This window comes from Pristis pectinata, chromosome 13, assembly GCF_009764475.1.
Source record: "Pristis pectinata isolate sPriPec2 chromosome 13, sPriPec2.1.pri, whole genome shotgun sequence".
Classification (NCBI taxonomy): Eukaryota; Metazoa; Chordata; class Chondrichthyes; order Rhinopristiformes; family Pristidae; genus Pristis; species Pristis pectinata.
This window is the reverse complement of record NC_067417.1, coordinates 21,706,625-21,713,895: the sequence shown is the minus strand read 5'-3', so window position 1 is coordinate 21,713,895 and position 7,271 is coordinate 21,706,625. Positions and strand designations below refer to the sequence as shown.

The following is a 7,271-nucleotide window of genomic DNA, read 5'->3' as shown; positions in this document are numbered from 1 at the left end:
ATTATCTATTTGATTTATTCATGGTTTTGCAACTCACTACTCTCCATTTTCCGATGGAGGAAATTTAATGGATCTTCAGGAGAAGCAGATGTTACAGTGAACTACTACTGAACAACACTAACAATATTGTGCAGAATGGGGCCTTACTCATAGCTTCATCTGTATGTGTTATGTGGATACTAAACTTCCATGAATGTTTGTCATTCTGCAGCAGAGTGCTTATAAATTGCATCAGTCTGACCGTAGTTTTGTTTGCTTATATTGCTACTATCTGTCATGATTTAAAGACAAGTAGGAAAATCTTCATCCAGATCACTGCTAACTGCATTCTTTTTCCTCAGTAAAATTGTCATCAAGTTGAATATTATCTCCAGTTTGTATTTAACATGTTGAATCCCAGGAATTTTAAATCAAAACAGAATCTCACTCTCAAGAGGTTGCCTGATCTGTTGCATATTTCTAATATTTTCGGTTTTTCTTTCAGATGTCCAGCGTTTGCTATATTTAGCTTTTTAAATTCTTAATCCAATCCTGAGGAAAATCCTATTTCAATTTACTATTTGTTAGAATTATACTGGCTGAGCTGAAGTCATTGCTGGAAACTAGAGATAAGCATGTTCTTTAGATAATATTTTTCATTCATGTTCAACATAATGCTGTGGACATTGTAACAGGATCCCAGCATCTAACCATTGAAAATCATATTTGCAAGGCAGATCACAAGGACTGTCTTCATATTCACAGAAAAAACATTTGCAATGGCAGAAAGATTGTTAATCATGAGTTTATTTAAGATTAAATTGATTGTTTTTAGATTAAGTACAGTGCAAGTGACAAAAGTTGCTGTAGTTTTGCGACAGATGGAACTGATTACATCAATTGATTTGGCATTGTATTATTTTGTATCTTTTTAATGAGATTTGTGACTGAAATTAATCGTGACTAAGTGAAATATTTTCCACTCATTGATATTTCTAACATAACCGAGCAAGTTTCCTTAAAACCTTGGATTAGTTTACAGTCCGAAAAAGGCACTAAATAACATTCATGGAAACAACTACATCATGTTATTAAGTGACTCACATTTTATATGGGTCTTCAACTCCAAGTATTAATTTTGTCCTTATGCAATTTTTGGCATTGTTTCATTTTTGTGAAACTAGGTACATTGTAATATGTGCAAATTCTGAGCAATACATTTTGGGAAGGATGTATCGACTTACGAGGGAGTGCAGTATAGTTCTACCAGAATGAAAGCAAAACCCCAAGGGTTAAATTATAGAGTCCTAGAAAATGAGGAGAGATCGAAAGAGATTGTTAGGATCTACTTTTGCTGGTTGAACCTTGAACCAGAAGAGTGGGGTGGGCAATCAGAACCAGGTCATTCAAGATTAAAGTTTGGAAGTGGTTCCAACTTTCTATGATGCTTTGCAAGTAGAAATATTTTCTGCAAATGGTAACTGATGTTCTATCAATTGTTAACTTTAAATCTAAGATTGATAGATTTTTATTACCAAAGATGTAAAGGAATACGGGACAAAGTTGGTACATGTGGTTAACATCATAAAACAGCAACACAGGAATAGAAGTTGAATGGCCTTTCAGGTTATTGCAAAGTCTTAATTTATCTTTCTAATCTTAAATTTGTATTGAGCTTTCCATGGCAGGATAGTAACATTATGATTGACAATGAGTTAGATCTGGAGCAAAACTAAATGCAAAATCTACTTTTCAGATAGGATTAAAAATATTAAAATTGAAATATATTTTAATGGCGAGAAATTAGAAACCATGGAGGAGAAAATGCTTGAAGTGTCCAGCAAGCTAAAAACACCTCACAGGCATGTAAAGTTTGGTCTTTGCCCCAGGAAGTTAGAGTACCAGAAGTTATAAGTGGTACTTCAGTTGTCAAAGTTTAATGGGAGTGTTTGTAGAAATCATCTTCCTACTGTCTTAAATCTAGAACAAGACCATAGGAGGGCGACATTGCAGTTTGATCAGAATGAATGGCTTTCATACTTTTGTTTGAAGGTAGATCTAATCTTTGAAATAATGAAAGGATGCAATGAGATATATACAGAATCACTATTTCCACTGTTGAATAAATCCAGAGCAAAGATATTATCGTCAAATTAGAGCAATTTAAGAATGAAATCATGAAGCACTTTTCAGAGAAAGAAAGGGAGCAGAAAACTGGCCCTCTGTCCCATAAGACTGTGAAAGCTGTTTTAACTGAAATGTTCATGTCAATAGATTATTTTTGTTTTAGAAGTAAAGGCTTCAAGGACTGCAGACTAAAGATTGTAAACTGGAAATGAAGTAAAATTTAGTCACTACCCCAGAGTGGCAGAATAATCTCAAAAGGTTAAATGACAGCAAAAGAAACTGCAGATGCTGGAACCTGGAACAAAATCAGAACGCTGGAAGAACTCGGCAGATCAGGCAGTCTTGACCCATAAAGTCGACATACACCTTTTACCTCCACTGATGCAGCGTGACCTGCTGGGTTATTCCAACATTCTGTTTTTGGTTTTAAAAGGCTAAATGAGTTTCTTCCTGTTTCCATGTTCCTAAATGCCAAAATAGAGTTTTATAGCAATTTATCAACTTTACATAAATTCTGAGATGCTTAATTGTAAAAATTACCCAAAAGGCTAATGAAGACATTATTCAAAAATGCACTCTCTTTTGGTTACAAAATATTCTGCACTCCTCAATTTTTGAATCTCATTGTATCTTCCCTCTGCAGCATCCAACAAGCAATCAACAAATTTTCTCCATTGTTGATTCCTATTGATGATTTGCCTTTTCTCCTTCGAGCAAAGATTCCATTACCTGAACTTTCTTCCTCTGAACTCCAATGATGCCACATAATTTTGTCAGTAGTAAGTCAACTATTTCTTCATCCTCCAAAGGCTGTAAAGTAGACCAGATAACAGAAAAGTTCAACAATTCAAGCCTTAACACCACTCATCTACCTTTAAATTTCTCAGTAAAGGTTACAGAATTGGTAAAGATAACTGTTGTACATTACACTTTTCATCACTGACCTGTAACTAATTGTAATTCTCTATATACACAATCTTTACAATGTTTTCAACTAACAGTATAATAGAAATACAATTCATCGATATGCAACACACATCCCCTAGAGGTAGATCTACTGAAAGAGAATTAGAAGTTTTCTATTTCCCCACAATAAAGCTTAAGCAGACTAAATGAGATAAAATCAATTCCAGTACAAGAAATGAAAGAGGCTAACATTTCAATAGTGCAGAAATTCCTGAATCACCAATCCTAGCCTGTAGCTATCAGAGTCCTATAGTGCTGATCCCACTGTAATGCCCAAGGTCAAATGATGCATTAAAAAAAATCAGAACAGAAATATACTATTTTCTTCTTTGAGTCTGCTTTGCTGTACAATAAGATCCTATACATTTTCCACATTCTCACCTGATCCCCATCTTCCTCAATTCCTTCAGTTTCCAAAAATCTCAGCCTGAGTAACCACAGTCTCAGGTGGAGAACTCCTCACCTTAATCTGTACATTGCCAAATCTTAGTCTGGGAGCATGGTTTCAGACAGAGGGAACATCAACTGTTCTTTCAAGCCCTCCAAAGCATACATACATATATGTATATATATTTTGATGAAATCATCTTTCATTATTCCAAACTCCAGGAGTGCAGGATCATTCTATTCAATCACTTCACTTAGAACAGACCTAGCATTCTATGAATCAGTCATCAGCAGGAGGCTGGAAACTACAATTTGCTCTGAAGTTGAGACAGTGGGAAGGTGGTTTCTACAGCCTACACAGTCCACAATTTTTTTTTTTTTACAGCTCCCTCCTCTCTCCTCTCCTCAGCCAAAGTAAAAAAAATTACAAAGCACATTAACAAAGAATAAAGCCACAAAACCACCACCTCGATAAACTGCGAGCTTTCCCCAAATGGGATATCCCTTCAGCTGTGATTCACTCTGATATTGCCAGGAGGAACCAAGGCTTGAGGAGTCAGTATGTGCACTAAGGTTTCCAAAGTCCAACATATATTCATCGCTGTAGGAGTAAGGAGCACGGCATTCCTTAATACTATCCAGCAACCTAGTTGGCACAGGACAAGGAGCTGGTTTCACTCTCACCTGTCGAATGCAAGGGCTACCAATCAGCTTTGAATTCCCATCTGTTATAAATCCTGGATAAAAAGAGCACAGTGATTTTCAGATCAGTCATCACATTTATTTCCACTTGTCACTCAGTAATCAGTGACTGTACAATTAGTGAATATAAAATGTTGCATGGCACAAAGCATTACATTTTTCAGATGTTTAAGCTGTCAATTTGGGATCTGCAGGGTACATATTAAAGTAATATGTTAACTGTAATATAGAAATATAAGAGGACATATTGAAAGTTTCTAGAACCAATACACACCCAACAAACATTTACAAGTTAATCATTAAGAAATAACTAAAGTCCTTGTAGCAGGCAATCTAGGATCTCAAATTTAAAAACATTTCTTTGGGAACCAAATGACCAAGGTAAATATTTTTTTATCACTTATTTAATATTATTTCAACAATTTTGTCATTACCTTCATAAGCGCTGTACAGGTTGGGTAATAGGATTTCTTCAGACCAATTGTAAAAGTCATCGACAGTTACAGAACCATTGAACTTCTTGGTAAAACTATCATTGAGGGCTTTGTTTAAATAAAAAGAATGGGGATTTCATTCTCCATAAGCAATAATCGACAATGACACCAGAAATAGCACGTGCTAAAATAAAGAAGAAATGTATAAGAAATAGTCTATTTTTGCCACATTGTCCATAATAATATAAAAGCCAGATCACTACTTTTGTATCAGTAGCTGACTTTTATATTATATCAATGCATACTTCTTAATGATTTGCATTACAGAAAATTGCAATCCTGCCCGCTTTCTGGTAACACAACCCCAACAACACAGGGATCGCCTGTATTGCTTTATTCAGGTATTGGCCAGATTCCAGTACATTAACTTACAAAATCTGTTTTATTCATCAGATCTTCATAACGAAAAATGAAACAATAGCACAAAGGTGCTCAAAGTAGCAAAAATTTGGCCACAACATAGAGTTCAACATTCAACCACCTAATGCCATGTTTGAAGAGTGATGTGTGAAGCATTTCTGCCAAAGGATTGACCACTTTAGTACTTCAATGGGAATTATATTCACAGGATTTACACAGTTCTAATTTATAAGAATGATACTCTGCAAAAATTTATGAAAGAAAATAATACATCATACTTTTACCCTCTTCTGTTTTTTTCTCTCTAATTGGTCTGCAGGACTAATTTGTTCAAAAAAAAATTGTAATGTAGCAGCTACTGAGTTTCAGGAGCAGAGTACTGCAAGCTGCTGCTACCACAGTTCAAATTTGGCCCTGGAGGTCAAGGCTGAATCTCTCTCTCTCTCTCTCTCTCTGTCATCTGTCTGTTGTCTTTTCTCTCCTGAGCTGTTTTTCACAACGTTGAAGATGCCTTTTTCCAACATTCTATCCTTCATCACCTACCTTTCAATATTCATCCTCCCACATATATTTCCTTACTTCTCTCATACACTCCAGCTTGACCAGGAGATAGCATAATTAAGCAGCTGTCACACATAATTTTATTTTAAACCGTTCATTATGTTTGTGGATACATCCAATGGTGACAACTTCAGTTCAGCAATAAGGGAAATCAAGATTTTAGAAGGTTCTGTCTTTCTGATGAATCTTAAACTAATGTCTTTTCTACCCACGCAGATGGATGTAAAGGATCACAGAATATTAAGAACAAAAAAAAATCAAGATTATCCACTGTCCAGAACAACATTCTTTCTGGAACCACCAAGTAAATTACTTGTCATTCATTTGGTTTTTGCAAATTGGAATGTTTTCTGAAATATGAAATTGCTTTAAGATTTTATTTATTGCTTTAAGATTTGATTGGCTGTCCAGGCCAATGTTTATATTTCAACCAACAAAATAATGATTTGGTTATTGTACAAACTGATGCCATATTTTTTGTTTTACAACATCAACTATACTTTAATCGGTTTAATCCATGGTAAATGGATTTGGGACACCTCATGTCACCAAATGTGCAATATGAGATGAAAACCTTTCATATTATTGAGTACTAATTTATTAACAAGACACCACTAGTGAATAACAAGTTCCAACTTACATCTTTGCATTGAATATGTTGATGTAATTTAACTTTCCAATGAACTCCTCTTTGATCTTTCTACAAATTATTTAATCCATGTCCCCTGGTTATGGATTTCACCGGTAAGTCTAAGCTTCTCATAGTTTTACACACCTCAATTAAATCTGCTTTCTGTCTCCTTTCCTCCAGAGAAAACAATGCCAGATGAATCAATCTCTCCTAATAACAAAAATCTCCAACAAAAATTTACAACATTCTTGTAAATATCCTCTGCAGTCTATTGTGCAATTACATCCTTCCTGTAAACTGCTGCCCTGAAATGTACACCCTACTTCTGTTTTATGCTGTTCTAAAATAAGCACCTTTCTCTTATATTCTATGCCTATAACAGTAAAAACAAATTTCTCCTAACGCCTTCTTCAGAACTTGCCACCTTCCGAGACCCATGGACATGTTAATAATATATTTTGCAATGTAGGATAGATTTAAATAGGTCAATGATCAGGAGTAAAAATAAATTCCTTACCAGTACTGGCCTGTACCAATTTACTTTCACCCCTGCCAATGATTAGAGCAGCATTTGCATATAACACCAGTCTGTTTTTATACAGCCATATATAAAAATAAATATACATACCAATTATAACTTTAACTAAGCCATACATTTTCTTTTCTTTGATGTGAAGTGCTTTCAATTCCTCCACATTTTTCAGAGACAGCGGTTGGTAAATAGTACTATCAGTTCTTTTGGTATAATTGGGAGTCAACATGTCACGTGCTTCATCTAGTAAGATATTTTGCATATAAGTAGGCTTAAGAGTTGATAATGATACATGTTTTAAAGAGTGACATAGATATAGGCACTGACATAATATGAAATTCATATCAGTTTGTTCTCATATCTTTAACATGCTTGGAATGTGTACCTGGCATATATAGTTTCCAACTCTCGTAACATTAATTTCCATAAGACTGTTCTAGTTTTTGTGAATTGATATTTTTAAAACAATTTCCAAAGCACAAGATCATTAATGGAACCAAAGATTTTTGACTTGGAAAGCATGTTAGAACCA

The 7,271-nt window shown here is 34.8% G+C and overlaps 1 long non-coding RNA gene across 1 annotated transcript; it reads right to left on the bottom strand.

Annotated features, from left to right (window-relative positions):
• Positions 1-768: 768 nt before the first annotated feature.
• Positions 769-6,935, bottom strand: LOC127577385 (uncharacterized). Its single transcript, XR_007957365.1, has 4 exons — positions 6,836-6,935; positions 4,596-4,779; positions 4,144-4,196; positions 769-2,916 (listed from the first exon to the last, which is right to left on the bottom strand). It is a non-coding gene; the product is annotated as an uncharacterized LOC127577385 (long non-coding RNA).
• Positions 6,936-7,271: the final 336 nt, after the last annotated feature.